The sequence below is a fragment of the Dermacentor albipictus genome, chromosome 3 (genome assembly GCF_038994185.2).
Source record: "Dermacentor albipictus isolate Rhodes 1998 colony chromosome 3, USDA_Dalb.pri_finalv2, whole genome shotgun sequence".
NCBI lineage: Eukaryota > Metazoa > Arthropoda > Arachnida > Ixodida > Ixodidae > Dermacentor > Dermacentor albipictus.
Window position 1 is genome coordinate 63,578,359 of NC_091823.1, and position 23,060 is coordinate 63,601,418.

The following is a 23,060-nucleotide window of genomic DNA, read 5'->3' on the forward strand; positions in this document are numbered from 1 at the left end:
TATACTGAAGCGTTGTGGCCTTGGAAGTCGGGCTCTCCTTCCCCGCTCTCCTCAACCTCCTCAAGCCTGCTTACTTCTTTATATTCGGCATGCAGTCCGCAGTTATAGTAGATGGTATCGAGTTCATTCACACCACGAGGGAAGGTCGTGGTCCTAGACGGGTCGCTCCGACCTTGAGTAATCCATTCCTGACGCGGAAGCAAAACCTAACCACGGGCGATGCATAAAGTTTCAACACAACATTACTCGAGGCACCGTCCTCTGCTTTTCTTTGCAGCACCATATTCTTTAAAGTCAGCGCGTGCAACTCAACGAAGAGCAGCACGCACACTGCAGCAAGAAAGGTTTCGTACGTACCTGATCGGCGCGATACAAGGTGGATGGTGCAGAACTGCTGCCGTTACGTCGGCTGTCAACGCGGAGTCGTACAGGCCCGGCAACGCGGCTTTCTCTCAACTCGTTGTTGTGCGGCCATTTTCCTCACCGGCCCGCACTGGTGCGCCAGACTCTCTCTCTCTCTCTTTCTTTTTTCTCCCTCTCTGGTTGTGCTTGCTTGACATCACGCTCAAGGCCCTAGGTTTGCAAATTAGCTTCCAAAGCACGTTTACGTGCCAATGTATCTTAACGGGCAGGCAGATGAGGCTAGTGGTTACGTTCAAGCAAAGCTGCGCAATTTACATGTGTGTGTGTGGGCGCGCGTGCGTGCGTGCTGGGTGTGTGTGTTCTCGCCACTCCTGTTACTCCTGTGTTTATGCAAAACACGAAAAGCACTCGGGCGATCGCATCTATCTGGCCGATTTCTAGCTTATAAGGTCTAATGACTTTCGAGGTCTATACTGCCGTTAATAATATCACCACAAACGTCAGCGGACACGACGAGACTAATCAAGAATTCTAAAACAGCTCAGCGACGAGCTTTCCTCAGACCTTGTAGAGAGTTTGCAAAGTTTACAGTGCATGTGTATATCGGTCTATTGGTGACGATGCATTTCTCGGATCGAGCAGCCGTCCCGTCCGATCTTTTTCTGATGTTCTTGTTGTTGTTGGGTTTCGAACGTGTTAGGATCTTACGTGCTGCCCGTATCAGATCGAGCAGTCGTCCTTGGCTATATTTTTCTGGTGTTGTTGTTGTTGGAACGCGTTAGGATCTTGCATGCTGCCCGTATCACAAAACGTAATCGTTGGTATTGCAACCTGCTTTCTTCAGCCATGATGCACTATTCCAAGAAAGGCTGACGTTACAGAAAAATGATAGTGCTTTTTTGACATAATTGTAAATTAACACGGTAAAGTTTATCATCAATTGGCTGTCTACACAATCGTATGGGGACTGCTGACGGATTCCGGGTGTGCAAATTGTAGCACCAGCTGCTCACGGGAGAACATAAATCGCACTAAGCTATGTCTTTTCCCAACCGCTCCAGAATGATTCATTTACAGCCGAGCATACCAAGTCAGGATCCCATCATTCGCACCTCGTTAAACGTGTGTTTTAAAGTGTGCGTTTAATTCAGTATGCATGTTGGTTGTGGACGCGACAATTCCTCAGTTATTTCACATATTTCTGCATCCCTCCATCACTTCCCTCTCTCACTACTTTTTGCCTTTGTCGGTGGCATAGCTCAGGTGCTCACAACGATGCAAGATGGTGATGGTTCGCGTGGCAAAACCCCCTTGCTTCTCTCCCACTATCGGAGCCTCCTTTTTGCCTGCGAACAATCGATCAATTATTCCATCAATCAACCAACCTGAATGCGCTATGTGTTACGTGCGTGTGCAGCGAAAGTCTCCTCGAATATGAAGGCTAATCGTGATGAGAAGAAGAGTAGCAATCACAAATTAGAGATGTCACTGTTTCGTGTTCTACCTCGTATTCATCCTCGTATTCCACAAACAAAACACACACACACACGCACACACACACACACACACACACGTGCACACACACACACACACACAAGATGCGTTTTATGCCCATGAAATAAAAATGTTGCTATTGAAACGTCTATTGTGCTTATGTTTTTTTGTAAGTTTACTTTCAGCAGTTTTGCCTTCAATTACGGGCCTCGTGTAGTGTGATTCTACCTGTTCAGCTAAGACCACCTTTGGAGATATCCGCCACCTATATATGCAAGCGAATTCATGTGCGTTCCGGTTAAGGTCATCCGCAACTGCTTGAATCACGCTTTTGGTGAACTGTTACTAGAAGGACAATGTATTTCCTAGAACATTTCAGTTCCACCTATCTCGAAACTGGTGGTAGGCAGACTTAGGCATTCTTCTGAGCGGGCTTGATATCACTACTGATTGGCGTTAATTTCGCCCCTGAAGTATGGGCACCTAGAGTAAATCTTTAAAACGTTGATTAGTGGATTTTATTTAATTTGTTACTTGGATGCAGGGCGATTTGTTGCGCAAGTAACGTCCGCCTCTTCAGGCATGGGTGCAAAACATGGGTGCAATGTTCTTGACATTTTAGAGCCTATATTTATATCGCATGCCTGTGTGCGGCATTATAGCTCTGGTTTTGTAAACAGAAGGGTAGCCTCGGTTTTTGCAAAGGTCGCATATGACGTGCATTCGTGCTTCTATACTCTTTCAGCCGTGGCGTATTTCCCGCGGAGCGGTCACCTTTAGTATTTTCTTAATCTACAGTAGGCGCCTCTATAGTTACCTTAAACAATTTATCATCCTTTTTTGTCATCGTTCTGTGATTTGCGTGACTGAAACGTGGCTTGGTGAACAGATCTTAGATTCTGAAAGTTTGCAACCAGGTTACAACGTCCTCGCGAAAGATACAAATGGCCGACGCGGTAGCGGTGCGGTACTCTTCGTGAACCAAGATATTGAGTTTACAGTATTGCCTGACGTTCCTAACTGCGAATATGTATGGTGCAAAATCAGGCTTTGTGGTCTCACTTTGGCTGTAGGGGCTGTTTATAGACCCCCTGACACGGAGTTTGGTGTCTTTTCTGATCATACCAATTATATTACCAAACACGAACTTAACTGTTGTAAAATGTTAGTTGCTGGTGATTTCAACACCCCTGGCCTAGATTGGCCAACGCTATCTACGAGTGGCTGTCACAAAGTCATTTGGGATTACTTGATTAACATGACTATTTCTTTCGGTATTGTGAATGCCGCAACCCGCGAAAGCTCAATTTTAGATCTTGTTTTCATAAATGAGCAACTTAGACAAAATGGTTACAACTGTGATATTGTTGATGGCCGGTCGGACCATAAGGGGGTCATTGTTTATTTGAATTGAGCAATTATGCCTAAGGTTCCTTCACATCAGACAGTATTTAACTTTGAGTGTGCCGATGACAACTCCATAACTGAGTTACTCGCATGCTCTTTTGATGACTTCTTGAGCTGCGCGAACCATTCCTCTGTTGACGTTTAGTGAACCGTTTTTGCTCAATTGTCAATCTATGTATAGCTGATTACATTCCAACCAATTGCGTAAAGCGCAATCCCAAGCACCCGTGGTACACACGTGAAATTATACACCTAATTCATCGCATCAGGTGTCTCCGCAAACAATCCTATGCAAACAATCCAATGAAAGCTTCAGTATTGGCCACACTTAAAAATAATTTAAAATCAACTATGCCAAATGCAAAAAGTTTCTATTTTAATAGCACTTTGTCATACTTCATTAAAAACAAACCATCAAAGTTCTGGCGAACCATCAGTCCAACAAGTCAGAGCTCTCCTTCATTGATTATTGCCAATCAACCATGCTCAGATAATCATAGCATCACTGAAGCCTTTAATAATTACTTTAAATCATTGTTCACCTGTGATGATGGACGCACCCCCACGTTTTGCACTGTTCTTTCGTCATCACCTGTTCCTAGTATGGTAATCACTTCAGCTGGTGTACATAATCTTATACTCAAGATCGGTGCTATAAAAAGTACTGGGCCAGGCAATGCACCAGATATGTTTTTACGTCGATATTCTCAATGGAGCTCTCGGTATTTATCCCTAATTTTTCAAAGTCTGTAGAATCATCTACTGTTCCGGTACTCTGGAAATGTGCTAAGGTTGTTCCCATTCACAAGGACGGTAATAAGAAGGGCATGTCTAATAAAGACCTATTTCTTTAATATCAACATCTTGCAAACTATTGTGAACACATTATTCATAAATATATCGCTGAGTACTTATTTGAACATAATGTTCTTTCGCATGCTCAACACAGCTTCCATTCTGGATTCTTGACGGTAACACAGCTTCTAGAATTCTCCCATTATACTGCATCCTCGATTAACCATTGATGCCATTTTCATTGGTTACAGTAAAGCTTTTGACGCAGTGTGCCATAAAAAGCTTCTCATTAAACTTAAGGCAATAATTAATGATTATAAACTACTAGGTTGGATACAGAACTACCGAAGTACAAGAACCCAGTTTGTTGCATTTAACCATGTTCATTCATCTCGTGTAAAAGTTACATCCGGTGTACCACAGGGGTCTGCCTTGGATCCTTTGCTGTTTGTTGTCTACGCAAATGATGTCGTTGAAGTAATTGCCGGCACTTCTGTCAAAATAAGACTATATGCTGATGACTGCGTCCTTTGTTCTACTATGACTAGTAATCATGATCAGTTGGAGCTGAATGAAGTCTTCGCCCCTTTTTGCGGATGGAGCAGAACATGGCAAATGTCACTTAATTTAAAACAAACCGTATAAAAAACAACCATTACAATTTACACATTTTAATGAAGCGGACAAGCTTACAAGCGTCCACACGTTCAAATACCTTGCTGTTACATTCTCCCGTGATGTGAAATGGCATGCTCACATTAAATGTATAACCAACAAGGCGTTGAGAAAATTGGGATTTCTTAAAAGAAACTTACGAGATCCAAATAAAAAAATGTAAATTAACGAAATACAGATCACAAATAAGGCCTCTACTTGAATACCCTTCAGTAGCGTGGTCGCCACATCATTCTAAAGACATAAACATGCTTGAGTCTATTCAGAAAAAAGCCTTAAGGTTTATATATAATCGTTATGACCGCCATTTCGCCCCGACATCACATGCTAGTAAGCTACTGCTAAAGCCTCTGGCCCATAGACGTACTTGTGACCGTGCTGTTCTGCTACATAAAATTGCTCATGGAAAAACTTATCTCAATGCACCTATTATTTTCACTAACTCTTCTCGGCCCACCAGAAGAAGTCATGGTCTTAACGTTGTTTATTTGAATGTATAGATTGATTGTCTTAGGTTTTCCTTTTTTGCACATACAACTGCGATTTGGAATGTCCTTGAGGGGTCCCTGCGCGAGTTATCGAGTGATGAATTTGCCGACCTATTGCCTAAGGACGTTCATTAATCAACTAGCTATTCATGATATTGTTTTTATATTGTTCGTTTTCTTTTTTGCCTCTAAAATGTATTTTTCAATTGACTGAAATATATATGCACTCACTCCTGCAATATTTTGCTATACAAGATGGCAGTGTATGTAAATAAATAAATAAATAAATGAATGAATACATAAAATTATTCTTTAAGAACTTCTAATTTTCACAATTTCAAATTCTCCCTTGAGACGGCAGACAAAGCTATCACGTGTCCTGATTTCGTTAATGATGCGCTGAACTTAATACGAAATTCTAAACGACTTTCACTCACCGCTTAAGAAAAAGAAGAAGTATTGTAATTTCATTATTATCTTCTGGCTTAGGTTGCACGCATGTCAGTAGGTTGTGAAAACCCATTTCAGAGCTGTTAACAATGAATCGAATATTATTTAATATGACTGAAGCTCCCTAAAGAAAGTTTCTGGTTCCTATATATTTTCTTTCGTATTTTTTTTACAGAAATCAAGGGGGATTAATAGCAAATCCTTCATTCACTAGAGAAACATTGAAAATGTGTAGACCATTCAGCTTTTTATAAGCGTAAACACCAGCAGACTTCCGATTTCTTCATGTTTAGTATTCCGTGGAGAAGTAAGAGACTCCTTGCTCGATTGGTTGATCGAATTATTTATTGATTAAATCAAGGGTAGCAGCAATGGTCAAGACGGCCCGCTAAAGCTAGCGGCACGAAACGCGATTCACCGCACAACAGCCGGGCAAATAAAGTATGCCTAAAATCACAAGCACTTTTTTGCTCTGGATTTAGTCACGTTTCGATCAATCCATTTCGGTCAAATGTACGCACTCGCTCGTGGACACCTGGACGCCAGGAATGAGGCAGCATTCTTACACATTGAAACTCACCAAAAAATGCCTGTCGTATAATTACGCAAAGGATGTGAAATATCTTTAGCCAACTGTATTACTACCGGAATCAGGCAACCGATTATATTCTGGGCTCACCAATGTAACCGTGCTAGGCCGCAAACGTCAGTTGCACCAGGAAAAAAATGTTCTGTGGGAATGACGTCTAGTTACGGAGCAAGAAATACTCGGAGGCGCTGTCAGGGAAGCGTCAGCCAAGGTGGTGCCCGGTAACGCACTTCTAGTCCACATCGCACAGCCTCAACGAATACTCGCCTTGATCATGAACAAACGAGGAAATTAAACGAAATAAATAAATAAATAAATAAATAAATAAATAAATAAATAAATAAATAAATAAATAAATATGGCTTAGAACTGTATAATTGTTAGTAACTATATGGCTTGTTTGCGCTTTAAGATATTTGCCGAATAAGCATGGTCCACTGTACGAGGGTAACGGATTCAATGGTTAAAGACTTGGAACGGTTTTTTTTTTTTTCGAGCTTTCATAGGTAAGCACGTAGGAGATACTTTGACCGGATCTTCACTGTGGTCACTCGACACCGCAAAACCAACGCACGCACGCCAGGCGGCGGCACCACGCCGCGAGTATATACCGCAAACACGTCCCACATGCTTACCGCTATTTTCACAAGTTCCTTCAGCCGACACGGTCGAGACTGAACGACGCTCCTCTGCAGTAACCGCGCTTGAGACGGTCTGACGAGCCACTCCCAGCGCCTAGCCGAAAAGAGTGCGAGCAGCTGCTTATCGTGCATCATATGCCGGGCAACATTTTTTTTTTTTTCGTGGTCTCTCTCGCCGCAGGGGCGCCCATTTCACTGCGCGCTTCCAGACCTCGGAAGCCGTTGTTACGGTTATTGAATGTTATCCGTTATCGGTAAAGCTCTACACTCTGCGAAGCGGAGGAAGATCGAGCTCCGCCTCAAGGCCCGTTTCTAAATACGGGGCTTATTATACGTGTGCGTAACTCGCAGGTTCCCGGCCCAGCGTGTACCACGCAGTAGCCCGAGAAGAAATGGGCTGAATGAGACCGGGAATGACAGTGCGTAGTCTCACAGCTGGAATAGGGAGAGAGAAAAAAGCGCTGTGTTGAAGTAACGCACGCGGCCTAAGCAAATTTTGTTCTCCTAATAATTCTCTGTATTTGGACTGCAGAACACTTTTCGTTGGTGTTTCAATCGGAACGTGCTAAATTTTGAGCAGCCTGGGAGGTCCTGAATTTTCAATCAATCAATCAATCAATCAATCAATCAATCAATCAATCAATCAATCAATCACAAACTTTCTTTTCGCAAAGAAAGCGCAGAATTCCGTGACGTTAGTCAACATATCACCAGATCTAAACGTCGATTTGGCTAGTTTTAATGGCCAGTACGAGTCAAAATGACAGCAGGTGGCTGAAAGTGACAAAAAAGAAATACAGAAAAGCGATATCGGCAGCAACGAAAATGTAAGAACCAGCCACTTCTAAAGGTGATTCCAAACAAAAATTCAATAATATTGTCATGAAAACATGACTAGAGAGAATGTTCAAAAATGTAGTTTAAGCACAATGAATAAACATTATCAAAATTGGGCTCAGCTGAGGAAAGCGAACGTTACATTAGTAATCTGTGTAATCACTCCCTTAAGCATGTAAATGGTACGTAGAACAGAAAGTATACGGAGCACATTTATAATGCATTACATTGCCGGTACCAGTAAACTGAGGAACTCGTCATCCTCCAACTTCTCAAACTAATTATTTTCGGACTTTTAGACATACTGACATTTAGGGTAGAGTCATTTGCGCATAATATTGCTGCGAGAGAAGAAGCTGTTTAGTTGCTTGCCCCCGACTTTCAGTGACTGTAACCACGAGCTTCTTCGCCCTCGTCCTGTATCAGTAATTGAGCGTAGCATTACTTTGTCGCCAGAGGAAAGGGCAAAGCAGTCAGCTCGGAGGGAGCGGCTGCTACTTTCTTTATTTCTTGCTTGCCTGCCTTCTTGCTTGCTTCACACTGTGGCCTGATCGGGAACGAACAGGCAGACGCTGAAGCGAAAACTGCTTTAGATAATGCTTGTGAAGTACGCATTCCGTTGTCACGAACAAACACAAACGCCCTACTTCGTCGCGTAAACCGCAACTCTACGTTGGAACACTGGACCCAACCAGATCGACGACACAAGCGATTACACAAATGGGACCAAGAAATGATATTTCGTATGCCTCACAAGCTCAAAAGAAGCCACACGAGCATGGTGCGCCGGATTCGCCTTGGTGTCGCATTCATCAACCGTTATAGACATACGATAGGTGCCAGTGATACTAGCCCAAACTGTGAATGCTGTGAGGTGCCAGAAACAGTTGAACATATATTTTGTGTGTGTGTCCCGCGCACGCGCAAGAACGACAGCAACTTGCCTCTTCCATTGCAAAGATCCATGAAAGACAGAGCTAACAGACGAGCTTATTTTAGGTTCTTGGCCTAGTGCAAACAGCGCAGCCCTGGTAACAAGAGCCGCTATAGCTTTTCTCCAAGCCACTGCGCTGGACGCAAGGCTTTCGAGATGCCACAACTCTGTAAATTTGTATATACGCATCCCTTCCTTATACCATCATCATTCATCAGCCGTTTCCCTCCCCATCCCTTTTCCCCGGTGTAGAGTAGCCGGCCAGAGGAAGTTATTGCTCAGGCCGAGCTCTCTGCCTTTCTGTAAATAAATTTCTGTCTCCTTGCTTGCTCCTCATTTCAACGAGAGCATTCACGACCTTCTACGTCCTAGCATTAAACTATGTTTAATCGAGCGTGACAATATGCAGGTTCTATGGCGACACCTTAGTCATCCACTGAAGGAACGCAACGAGTGTAAGGAAAACAACGTGTTCGAATACGTGTGGTACAATCAAGGTTACAGAACATCAACAGCGAATGAAGGGGTCACATTCAGCTTCAGTACTCAGTCACCCTCGCGCTTAAAAGTACTTGCATAACAGCGCTCTTAAATTGACTCAACGGGTCAAGTCCTGTACGGCTTTTCTCTGTAAACGGACTGCACTCTTAAAAAGTGTTTAAAGATATTTATATTTATTTTGTAGAGGACGATTTATACCTCCACATTATTCAAGTACCTGTGTAGCTCGTAAATGCACCGCTTAGGCAACACTTAACAGAGTTCAGAAATTGTTGCCATTTCAAAGAAAAAGTCAAATTCTAGTGAGATGTTTGGAGCATATTTTTATAGACACTCGTCGTTCATAACTCCGTATACTGTACGAGACCGCAATGCACAGACACGCATAAAATGTCGCTGCAGATACGCAAAGAGCGCGCGACGAGCCTTATCAGCGCACGGTTTAGGCAGCGCATGTACTTGCATCATTGCTGATAACGCACGCGCGTTGCATGGCAGTGCGTTTCACCCCTCATGCGGTAGGATGGTAGGATGCTGAAGCTTGCGCTGTTACAGCGGTTGCCATATCCCTCCGAAGAGCGTCTGCCTGCTGTCTTTCCCTTCATTTTCCTTGGGCTGTAAGTTTGCAGAAAACCGGGTGAAGCGGCCCTTACGCAATCCGTTACCCAAGCTTGGCGTAGAACGCCCGAAGGCCTCATTAATTACCCAAGCTCTGCCGATTCAGCCTTTACAGCCAGCGGATATTGAACACTCGTGCAGTGGGTATGTCCAGTAACGAAGCCCGCTCGACAGCTCGCAATCTGTATTAATGGTTCAGACAAACAGTTGCAAGCGTCACGCCATAGACGATCAGCTCGCTAAGCCACTACTTTAATTTCTACGTGGGGAAGGCCTCCACACTTTTATGTAACTATTCATCTATGTCACAGGGCATAGATGCATATTTTCCTTGAGCGCGCGAAAGCTTTAACTGAGATGCAGGCGAACTCATAAAGACCTGCAATTATTAACTAATACATTGCTGGGGACTATCTGCATGACGGGTGTAGACAATCTTATGAACGAATGAAAAAAGTTCGGCAGCACGTTACACTCCTGTAGCAAGTGAAGGCGAAAGCCTGCTACACGCACGGTAATGCATTCAGTTATACCATCGGAGGGGTCAGTACTCTTGGAAGACATAACAAACCGCAGTGTGAAGTAAACGTGCGGCGCTGTAGATCGACCCCCTCAGCGACACATGCGAGCACCTAATGCCCAATATACTTAAAGGTTCTTTCGTTTTTTCTTTCGTTCTCTCTTTCTTTCCGTCGTTTTCTTTCGTTCTCTTTCTTTTCTCTTTTTTTTTCTTCGTTCTTTCCTTCGTTTGTTCTTTCCTTCCTGCTTTCGTTCTTTATATCTTTCCTTCCTTCTTTATTTCGTTTCCTAATTGCGTATAAGCGTAATTGCGTATAATTCCGAATGCGTATATGAGAAATTCCTCATGACATTTTTTTGCATCACTGATTTTTTGCACCGATGAACTAGACGCCGCTTTTTTGGGGCATGAGCCAATGCAATGAGCCACTTAAAGGGACCCTGAAACGATTTTGGCGATTTTCTACAAACGTACTGAGTCGTTAGAGTAGGTTCTTCTGATCATTAATTGATGCATCTAAGTGCTCTGCATAAGGCGTGTAATTTATTATAAGGTTTTAAAAATACACATCGCTGCCGATCGCAGCGCACTGCTCGGCGGAATTTTAAGCCGCCCCTACCCATATGATGCAAATAACCCATATTACGTCACATGGGCGAGCTATCTGATTGGCTGACCAGGGCGCGTGGTCGATAATTTTTCCAACTTTATGGTGAACAAATGATGCTCGTAATAGTTGGAATGTTAGTTACTTTGTTTTTGTAAAAAGAAAATAACTTAAACAGAATACACAAGAATAGTTTTTAGTACACTTCAGCACTTCCGGCACACAGCAAGCGTCGTCTGCTTGTGTTACAACGTACTCCATTTTGACGAGAGCTCCGCGGTCAGAGTTGGTGTCAGTCTTTTCGCGAGCACTATGATTCGACTTTGTTGCCTTGTGGACTGCAAACCTAGCGACCTGCAAACCGCGAGTCCAGTATTAGGGCAAACGCAAGCGCAAGGGGACAGGGTCTGGCCGCTTGACTGTGCCGGGATGAGCCACGAGATGAGCAGAAGGGCAAATGTGAACGGCCTGCATGGTGCAGCCACCTGGTGGCACAGAGCTCAACCATACACAGTAGCAGCAACGAAGTGTATTCTTTGCTGCTGGTGTGTATTTTTCGCAGGAGTGTAATCATCAACACGTTGATTTATAAATGTTTAAAATGCTTTACACTTCGTTAGAGCAATATTAGCGCTTTGTTTGACTGGTTAAGCGCTGCGCCAGCAAGTGTCTGGACCGTGCAGACCGATCAGGCTGCTCACGTACGTCTACGCTAAAGTTCCTTCATCAGCTTGAGTTTATGCCTCCAGTCATTTGCCGAAATGACCAGCTTGCCTGTTTTTAGCAGAGTACCGGACACGTTCGGCGCTACGACAGAATGCTCGCAACGCACGCTGCTTCGATAGCTCTCGGTCGACGGCCAAGCGGCTAGCGGAGAGGTCTCGCGCGGGAGGGGGCATGCTCCTAAACAACCGGAAGTGAGCGATGTGACGTCGCATCGTGACGCTGAACCAGTGAAGGCGGAGCTTAGCGCCGCTCGCTCGGCGAGCGAGTTGAGGAGGAAAATCATAGCTAGGGAGGAGGGTAACTTCTAATCGCTTGCAGCTCCATTAATACGTAACGCTTCACTTAAATTGTGGTGCGAATGTTCTACTTAAGCTGTACCCTACGCGCCTACAAAATTTGTCCGAACCGTTTCAGGGGCCCTTTAAGGCTTTTGTAAAATGTGCTGTAAAAGGGATTGACTCTATGGTCTACGCTGGGCTGCGGGAAGATGGGTAGGGTATGGAAAATAATAAAAAAAAATATTTATCAGAGAAAATTGACTCACGCAGCCTCTAATATACATCGAGTGTGGAGTATGGTCCTAATATTATGCTGTATTTTTGGAGGCTGAGACGCCATAACAACAGTCAATAAATTAAAATAAATTGTAGGGTTTAACGACCCGTAACGTCACAGCGTATGATGAGGGCCATCGTTGCAGGAGGCTTTTGATTAATTTGGACCACCTCGTGATCTTTAATACTCATCTCAGCCCAAATACATGACTATTTTTTGCATTACACCCAATCTAAATGCGGACGCCATGACTGGGAGTCACATTCGCGACCTTGTATATAAAGCCAGCGATACGTCGAATTACACATATCTCTACGACTTAGGCGAATCATTGTTATCGCGGACATGTTGTGCATAGAGCCGGGTTAAACCTTTCAACGAGCGATACTTCTTCCTCGATTAGTCATCGACATGTCACTGTACTGGGAGATTGTTTGGCACGAGAGAGGAATAAATCCAGGTTACACTTGACATCTCGCCTGAACCACTGTCACGCTAAGTAGAAGTGTATGCGACGGCAACAGCCAGAAGATTACAGTCCGTTCTGCTTGTTTGTGAATCCATTTACCGCGCGCGTGCTCACATGCATGAGTGCGGTAGCGAGGGGGGGGGGGGGGGGTGAGATCGCAGAAGGTTGAGAGGGTCAAACTACATTGTTCTTTTTTTATGATTAAATGTACTTAAGGAGAGGTTGGTACCTAAGTGTGACGCCGGCTACTCCTCTTCTCTTATGGGATAGATACCGTCGGAAAGTTCTCAACAGTCACCAAACTGGAGAAATAAACATATGAATGAACATTCGCGTACTAAGTCTCAGTACTGCAATATACATAAACAGATGAGTTCACATAGCGGAAATGTTCACAAAACCAAGATATTTACACACAAGATGTTAGGCACTTGAATGCCGCACTCTAAATGCAACAAATAGAAATGCTACATGAACACGAAGACAGAGTGAACATGTAATTAAGGGTGCCTGTTAGTAATAACAATGCGAGCTATAACTATTTATGATTTAGTATTGCTGTGATATTTTTTATTCCTCCAAGAATTGTACTAAGGCGCGCGCAGCAATGGATCGAAGTTTTTCTGAAGGCCATGGACCTAAAATTTTTCGTAAGGATAGTGGCCATCTATCCAAGCCATGTAGTTTTTTTCGAGAGATTCTCGTGGGGAGATTCGGGATTTTTACCGTATAGAAGAAGGTGTTCTATGTCTTCGTCAGCCTCTTCACATGAGCATGTAGCACTGTTATTTTTTCTTATCCTATACAGAAAGCTTTTAGTATAGGCAGTGCCTAGTCGAAGCCTTTGAACTGTTTTTTCAAGAGATCGACTAATTTTAAACGGAGTATTGAATTATATTCAAGGGCCTATGTTATATAATTGAGAGCTCTGTGCATCATTTATGAACCAAGTTTCCTTGGGGAATCTACCGCACAGTTTGTTCAATAGACATCGCACATCACTTGTCACTACAGGAAGTAGCGGTAATTCATTTTCTTGATGTGCTGCACGTGCCATGTGATCAGCTGTCACATTTCCCATGATTTCACAGTGACTTGGAATCCACAGGAAAGTTATGCCGTGAGATCTTTCGCTATGGCGTATGACTTTTGTGTTTCTTATGTCAATGTGCTGCTTGCTTTCCTTAAGCTGATTTCTTTTAAGCACAGCAATGAGGCTTGTGAGTCAGTCAGAATTACCCAACGAAGTGGTTCTGACTGCTGACATATGTAACATAAAGCAGAGACTATTGCGTAATGTTCTGCCGTTGTGGAAGTTGTAAATTGGCAAAGCCTATAAGCTCTTTTCTTTTGGTATGCAGGTATATAAAATGCAGATGTAAGGCTTTGTTTCCAGCATGATAAATCGGTATAAACGTGAATGCGATCCACGTAATTAGTGTAAGCATGTGATCAATTTAATTGCTTTATCGTAACTACGGGCATCTCACATTTGCGACTTAATTCAGGAATTGAAGTGACGGGGGATCGCCGTACTGGTTAGCAACAAGCTGACCCACATCACTCACGACCTTAAGATGACTGCAACTAAAGTTGAATACATGATGATAGAGATCATCCCTAGCCCAACGAACCGCCAAAGTATATTCATCCTGAATGTCTACAGTAGTCCCAAAGCTCAACGACAGCGCTTCAAAGCCCTAATCACCAAGGCGACGCAACTAGCGCGCGACTCCCCTTTGATCATAGCTGGTGACTTCAACGCGCCGTACCACACCTGGGGCTACCCATATAACACTAAAAAGGGGGAGGACCTCTGGCGTGAGGCTCTAAACCTAAACTTGATGCTAGTCACGGACCCAGCGTTCCCCACCAGATGCGGAACATCGTCGAGCCGTGACACGACACCGGATCTCACCTTTGTCAGGAGCATTGCAGCGGTCAAGTGGACAAACCTCGGGGTAGACTTTGGTAGCGACCATTATATCTTGGCCACGCACCTCCAAGTCGACCAGAAGAGACAGCGCATGTTCCAGTACACAGACTGGGACAAATTTCGCAAAATAAGGGAAGAGCGAATGGAGAGTGAGGACAAGCCTAGCCTCGAACAATGGATTGCACAGGTTAGACACGACATCAAAGCTACCACCAAAGAGGTTTGTACCGACCTCCCGGTGGAAAAGATGGACAGCCGTCTCGCTCACCTATTGGAGGCCAAGCAATCCCTCCTCGCCAGGTGGAAAGGACAACGGCTCAACCGCAGGCTCAGAAAAAGGATATCGGAAATCAACAGAACTATAGAGGAACACTGCAGGGCGCTCTGTAAACAGCAATGGGATGAGGTGTGCAACTCGATCGACGGGCAGATGCGCAACGGTGGCACCTGGAACCTCCTAAAGCATCTCCTCGACGAGACGAACACTAGAACCAACCAACGCAACACACTGGCGCGCACCCTACACACAGCCAAGCGAGAATATTCGAGCAAGGAAATTTTATCGAAACTCGTACAGAAGTACCTATCAGTCGCATCGTGCCCTACACCACCTTCCCCTGACTACGGAGGCTCCGAGAACCCTGAGCTCGACGCAGAATTCGGGATTGAGGAGATCAGGCAGGCGCTCCACGCCCTCAATGGCAGATCGGCTCCGGGTCCGGACAAGATCACAAACAAAGCTCTACGGAATCTGGACGAGAAGTCCATCGAATACCTAACGGACATCATTAACCAAGCGTGGAGCAGTGGTAAAGTCCCGGAAATGTGGAAATCTGCCAACACCATTCTCATCCCCAAGCCAGGCAAGCCGCCTAGCCTCGATAACCTCCGCCCAATTTCGCTCACATCGTGCGTGGGGAAAGTTGCTGAGCACGCAATCCTAAACAGGCTTTCACGCTACCTGGAGGACCACGACATTTATCCACACAACATGATCGGCTTCAGGGTCGGACTTTCGACGCAGGACGCGATGAAGCTCATCAAGCATCACATTATTGACTGTAATACGCGGGACACGAGAGCCATACTAGGTCTAGATCTGGAAAAGGCATTTGATAACATTCTTCACTCGTGCGTTTTAAACACAATCTCGAGCCTAAACCTGGGGAAGCACTTCCATTCCTACACGAGATCTTTCCTGTCAGACAGAGAAGCCACCCTTAAGATCGGGGACCTGACTTCAGACATGATTAAGCTGGGGTCTAAAGGGACACCACAAGGGTCAGTCATATCCCCAACCCTCTTTAACCTAGTCATGATCGGTCTATCCCGGACACTCTCTGCTATTGACGGTATCAGTCATACCATATACGCAGACGACGTTACCATCTGGTGTACGGGAGGTAGTGACGGACAGGTAGAGACGGCCCTGCAAGAGGCGGTTGATGCTACCGAGAGATACCTTGAGTCCACGGGCCTTCGGTGCTCACCGCACAAGTCGGAACTGCTACTTTATCGACCCAAGCGCAGAGGCCCGAAACCAAAGGGATGGAAGCCACTCGCCGAATGCGACATAAAACTGCGCACAAAAGACGGAGGCTATATTCCGAGGGTGGATGCTATCCGGATTCTCGGCATGATGGTAGAGTCGAGTGGTTCAAACAACCAGACAGTGCTGCGGCTCACTAAGAAGACGGACAATGCCATCAGACTAATCAGAAGAGTGGCTAATCGGCAGCAAGGCCTCGGAGAAGATAACCTCGTGAGATTGGTACATGCGTTCGTAATGTGTCATTTCACTTACGTCGCGGCCATGCACAACTGGCAAAGATCGGAAAGGGATAAGCTCAATGCATTAATCAGGAAGGCAATCAAGAGAGCTCTCGGCCTCCCCATATACACTCCCACGGAACGCTTACTTCAACTTGGCATGCATAACACGCTAGAGGAAATAGCGGAAGCACAGGAGAGGGCCCAGTTCATCAGGCTATCTACCACACAAGCTGGAAGGCACATCTTACAGGAGCTGGGCGTTCCTTCCAGAGTAATCAAAACAAAGTTCTGCAGCATCCCTCGAGAGCAGCGGGACCGCATCACTGTCGCGCCTATCCCACGAAACGTCCATCCAGAACACAACGTGGGAAGACGTCGGGCGCGCGCGAAGGCTCTCCTGGAAAAGGCTCGTGAACGGGCTTCGCAGAACAGTTTCGTAGACGCAGCGCGCTACGCCGACGGACAGGCCTTCGCTGTAGTTAGCGTAAATCATGAAAGCCAAATAACGAACGCAATCTCGATTCGGACGACGTCCTCTGAAATCGCAGAGCAGGCTGCAATAGCGATGGCCTTATTGGACAACAAGAGGACATCAATCTACAGTGACTCCATATCAGCTGTTAGGGCATTTGCCAAAGGAACCATCTCCGAGCTGGCCTTAGGGATATTACGAAGCAAAGAAATCAAGCCACACACACTGATCTGGTTTCCAGCTCACATGGGACAGATCGAGGGTGCCCCGCCCAACCTCAACGAGTCGGCACACGGAGCTGCGCGAGGGATCATCAACCGCGTAGCTACCGGGCAGCGTGACGCCGGGGGTACTGACAATCGGGACTCTCCTTCCTCGTACACCGAAATTATCAAGCACTTTTACTTGGCTCGGAGGATCTACCCCCTCCCACATTGCAAACTCAATAGACCTCAGGCTTTGACACTAAGGCTTCTACAGACGGGGGCATACCCAAACCCCCTACTACTTCACAAGATGTACCCCGAAATTCAGACGACAAATGCATGCGCACTATGCAATGACTTGGCGAACTTACCTCACATGCTCTGGCGATGCCCCGCGTTACGCAGTGATGAAAGTAACACTTCTTCACGCTGGGATGCTGTCCTACACAGCCCCAACCTCGAAGAACAGTTATGGGCTGTCCAACGGGCCCGCGACGCAGCGGAGAGGCTCGGCCTCTCTGTCCCGACGTGGGAGCGGCCCGCTGCGCGCTAGGGCGCGCCCTAAAGGACCATAATAAAGTTTTTCATCCATCCATCCATGGGTGATGAGTTGTGCAAGTAGGCCAGTATTCGCAAGCAGGCTGTAGGTTTTCGTAGCACCATAATTCTTAACGTATGCGTGCAGCGGTTCTCTCCTGAAGGTTTTGACATAGTTGGTGATTAGCGTGTTGTGTTGCCAAGCGAAAACAGTGACTACAAGTTTCCACAAATCTTAGTGCATGGAAAGTTAGTTGGCAGGACTCCGCAATTACCAAAGCACTGGCACATGCACGTGGAACACCAAGACATATTCGAAGGCTTCTGACCAGAAATCTTTTGTTTCCCCTAGATTACAGGATATCCCATGTAGCAATAGAGCAGAGTATGCTATTATTTGTCTAATGACTGCCGAGTGAATGCGTAATAAGGAAGAGATCGAACTATATACCCAGTTTCATTCCAGCAACTCGACGAAGAATTTCGATTAGGGAGTTGAGTTTCTCCTCTAATGCTTTTATTTGGGGAGCCCATGATAGCCGTCTGTCTAAGACAATACTCAAGAACTTGTCTTACAAGTTGCAGACGCTGAGAATCTAGCACAAGCCGGAATCTCTTGAGGTATTTCCTTGGGAAATGAAGTACAGCAGTTTCCTCAGTGAAAAATATTCATACCTCTGCTTCTCAAAAAATCATTAATTAGTCTTAGGCCAGGTTGTAGTATTTGCTGAATGGCTTGAGTACTTGAATAAGATGCCCATATGAACAAGTCGTTTGCATGCAGTGAATAATTCAAGGTAGCAGGCAGGATATGGGGTAATTTAGCCATAACACAGTTAAATGGAAATGAACTGAGTACACTACCTTGCGGAAAGCCTTGATTCACTTTATGCCCTGTGCTTTTGCCATCAGCAGTTTCATTTAATATTTCCCTGTCTCTTAAGAATCCGCAATCAATCTCAGTGTTCGGCCAACAAGGCCCAACTGAATTAACCCATGCAGTACGTGAGTGCGGCTGGTTGTGTCAAATGCGCGCTTTATGTCTAGAAACACTGCAACAGTGATTCTTCCACAGCTCCTCTCATGATCTACATATGTAACAAGAACTAACATAGCATCTGTCGTACACCGGCGCCTGCAGGAGCCCGCCGTATTCTCGGGTAGTGCGCTAGTGCATTCTGTCCACCACTGCAGCCTAGCGTCTATAATTTTTTTTTCAAAAGTTTGCATAGACAACTTGTCAGACTGACAGGGCGGAAAGAATCTAGCGATAAAGGAGTTTTACCCGGTTTTAGTATCGGAACCGCTCGTGCAATTTTCCACGAAGGAGGAAGACATTCCGATATCGACGCATCGTTCAGAAATTTTAACAAAGTTTTTGTGGCCACAGGACCAAGGTTTTTCAAGGCATCATCTGTGACCCGGTCAGGTCCAGCCATTGTCCTCTAGCGGCACGATACAAGTGCGTTATTTAATTCTTCTAATGAAAACGGCTGATCCAGGTCATGATGATGGCTATTGATAGAAAAATTGTTTGATGCTTTGACTTCTTCGGCAGAGTGATTGTATACAGGGGTTCTTACTGCTGCACTTGGGCGTGCAATAAGCTGACAGAACTCGTTTGTGATGGTCGTTTCAGGTACTTTCTGGACTAAAGCTAGAGCTATAAACGGTTGTTGGTGCGCTACTGGCCCATTAAAAGCGTGCAGAACATTCCGTTTTTTATTCAGGTGTAAGGGGAGTAAGATAAGTGTAGGATTCCTGCCAGCGCTTTGGACCTATGCGCTCTAGTTGCCGACCCATACGATCATATATCTTTTAATATTCTCGGTAATCTTCAATCGGGCCTGTTCGTCGGTATTTTCGTTCATCTCTGCGGCGTATAGCTATGAGCCTTTGATATTCAGAGTCTACAACAGCCTTCAGGAATCTTAACAAACTTTGAACAAAAGGTTAATTTCTCTTCTATAAGCGATAACAGACTGTCTGTATCACTGACCGCATCAATTTGACTTGTAATGTTGTGTCGAAATGCCTGCCAATTTGTTATCTTTGCAGAGCGCCGATAAGCCAAAAATCGTAGTCTGGAAGGCTCTATTAGCATAGGAAAATGATCACTACCCCTTCTTTCAATGTCTGCTCTCCATGTTGCTCCCTGTGCAATATCGTTTGAGCAGAACGTGAGGTCCAAGCAGCTGGAGTAAGTAAAGCTCCCTAGAAGCGTCACTGAGCCGTCATTCAACAAACACAGACCACTCTTCTGAATTGCCTTTTCTAGGTCATTTTCACGACGGTCACAGTAAGCGCTTCCCCACATGACATGTTGCGCGTTGAAATCCTCACAAAATATTAAAACTTTCATGTATTTGTGAAAGAGGACCGTCAATGTGGAAAGTGATATATTTCTAGAGGTTTGTAGATAAACACTGACTACAGTAATATTTACTCGGCCAAACCCAACTTCACATGTTACGTTCCGAGGCTGTCTGACGCTGCGGCACTTCTTAACGCTGACGGCAGGTCTCTTCGAACAGATATCTTCGCTCTGCTTAGTCCTGAAGATCGAGCGGACGTAAAAAGAACGTAGTTATCTAGTCTAAAAGCATTGTCTGCACCGGCCTCAGTAATACATAACACTGAAAAGGAGAACTCGGCGACCAGTTTTCTAAAATCCGCACACTTAGAGCGAAGACTATTCGCGTTCCACTAGAATATGGCGACATTGTGATAGTAATTATTTATGCCCCGCCTGCGCTGTCGCTGATGTAGTGTTTTGCAATATCACTTGTTCCATCGGCAATTAGGCCTTGGCTGGGGTAATGGCGGCCCTTTCCACGCTTGCACACCCCCGTTTCCGCCACGGTGGCAGTTAAAGGACAGCTTGGTGCAGTGGCGCCGCTCACCGATGTCAGTGATCGCTGCTGATGTTGCCCTCGAACCCGTAAAAAGTTTCCACGATAGCTGCTCTTGTTGTTGTTGTTGCCTCTTGTCCCTGATTAGCCTCCGCAGCTACACTTCTTCCTCTTAGTCTTCTTGCAGGGATGCATAATATTCAGAATCAAAATTGCTCTGCTCTCGCCGTTTCAACCACTGGTTTCGTAATTAGTCGATCAGCAATGCATGACACAAGCTGCACCTTATTACCATTCCCAGTTGACGCTTGCATTTGATCGATGAGTCAGTGCCGTGCCCATCTCCGGTACAACTAGACACCGAATATACATTCAATAATAGGACGTAAGGCGTTTTCTGCGGTGAACGACACTATAAGAAAGGCAGACCCCTCCTCTTCTATGTCGGGTAGTAAGGCGAGCAGCATATAGAGGTCAGAAAAAAGGATACGCGCAGCACCAGAGAACTTGTCAGGCAACGGTGATTGTTTCTATGCATGCCTGTTTGCTGCGATTAACCGCTTCAATCGTTCAACCTTCCCTGGGTGGGTTTGTGGTAGGTATATCTTGCCTCTGTTGCGAGCATTAGCGTAAGGAATAAAAGGAGTGTACAAGAAGGAAAACCCGACAGCTGGTGTTCCTTCTTGTATCCTCGTTTTTCGCGCTTTAGGTCAGGTATGTATGCTTACCAAGTGAATCAGCTAGCCCAAACCGCTTAGAAACAACTAGTTTGTTTGCCATCACGATATTTAGTTTCTTTCTTTTTCTTTTTGCTGGCACCTTTTTTAAGTCTTACTGGCGTTAACCACTGAACTCATCGAATCCTATACCTTTCATTCAAAAAATGCACCCAATTGTCATATGGCTTGTTCTAAGGGGACGCTGATGAATATCTAGACTCACCCAATAAACATCAACTAGGAGGCTGTACCAGTCGCACTATATTGTGTATGTTTGCCCAGAAAGTCTATGCACATGCAACATCTATCCTGCGGCCTACTGAGGTCTCTGCAGATAAAATTCTTCCGTTGGCTGTTATAAGCAACAATTGCAGTAATAGTTGCCTCCAGAGCACTATCAAACCATTGCCAGTTAAGGTGCTTCTTTTTTTTTAGTATTGAGAAACGATGATATAGTGCGCCAGGTTGAGCGAATAGGGTTGATGAGGCATCACTTGAAAGGAGGTCAGTTTTACCTATGGTTCACCGACAGCGTGTCAGGAGTCATTGTCATCCAACAGGATGGCATTTTTGGAGAGCCTCCATAGGACGTTTCTTTTTTTGTTCGATGTTTTGTCTCATGTTCATGGATTCTTGTTTTGCTCAGTCGTCAATACTTTGCTGAAGGTTTCTCATATCCCAGTCCTGGTGGATAATAGATTTTGCATTCATGATTGCACCATGTTGCAGGTAGTCCACCAGCAGATTAACTCCCTTATTATCCCCCCAAAATGTTGCCATCTACTTGTGCGCAAGCCTTTGCACATGGAAGTTCTTTGGCCTGGGCAAACCACTGTACCTGCGTTCCTTAGACTGTTCCTTGATCTCGGTATCATAAGGTAGATCCATGTCTCATCACCAGTTGCCAGTTTGTCCAAAAATTTGACCCAATTTTCGCAACAGTTTCCAACACAGTCACGTACGTCTCAACACGTTTCTTCTTTTGCGCAGTTGTCAATACTTCTGCTATCCACTTCGCTGAAGGTTTCTCATATCGCAGTCGTGGTGGCTAATGGGCCCAACTCCCTCACGTGATATTTCCAAATATGGAGCAATATTTTTGGCTTAATTTCGGCGGTCCTCCACAAACATGTCATGAGTGGCTTTCACATTTCCGGACCCAGAGACAGAAACAGGCCTTCCACTAGATTTCAAACTCTCAACTCCAAATGGTCAGCTTTAAAATTGACAACTCAATGATTAACGGTAGAATATGAAGGGCTACTATCATTCAATAATTGTGGCATTTCACCATGGATCTGTTTCCTACCTTTCTCTTGGAGAAACAGAAACTTGACTATGGTCCTATGCTCTTCCATGCTAATATTTCCGGAGATTTACTTTCGTTTTAGGCCCCGAAATGAACAATAAGCCTACAGCCTAGGTAGCTTATTTTTGCACCAACGAATATACAGAAATTGGCGAGTATGCCTGCGAATTTACAGCTATGTACGTAGCTACACTTTATGGATAAAACTAAATGTCTTCAGAGCGCCTAAATCCTGGCTTCCCTACTTGAACTTTCCTATGGTGCAATATAGGGGACCGGAAGCAACCCCCGAGATCCTTTCTCTGCAACTTAGATGCAAAGGACCCAAGCGTTGTTTTAACACTCGTAGCTGCCCCTATAGAACATATATCTATATACGTACTGAAGTTTAATTCTGTTTCATAAGTATGTGTTACTTTGTGCCCTCATTTTCATCATTGGAATGAAGAAGGCTTTATATTTCCATTCCGGAAGAAAAAAAAGAAAAGAGCCTTCGTGGTTTAGTTTCTTAAGCTAGAATGGCCTACAAGTACATACATGTCTAAGTAAGAACAACAGAAAGCTGAGCCTCAGTGCTCTTTTCAGTT

The 23,060-nt window shown here is 45.0% G+C and overlaps 1 protein-coding gene and 1 long non-coding RNA gene across 3 annotated transcripts in view; one reads left to right on the top strand and one right to left on the bottom strand.

Moving 5' to 3' along the window:
• The window catches only part of LOC135898809 (alpha-tocopherol transfer protein-like), a 39,203-nt gene extending 38,730 nt beyond the window's left edge, over positions 1-473 (bottom strand). Inside the window, exon 1 of the mRNA XM_065427979.1 lies at positions 358-473. The gene's annotated coding sequence lies outside the window, so the exon portion shown is untranslated. The remainder of the gene's footprint in view (positions 1-357) is intronic.
• LOC135898808 (uncharacterized) overlaps positions 1-23,060 on the top strand; it is a 190,169-nt gene that overhangs the window by 156,487 nt on the left and 10,622 nt on the right. The window lies entirely within an intron of this gene.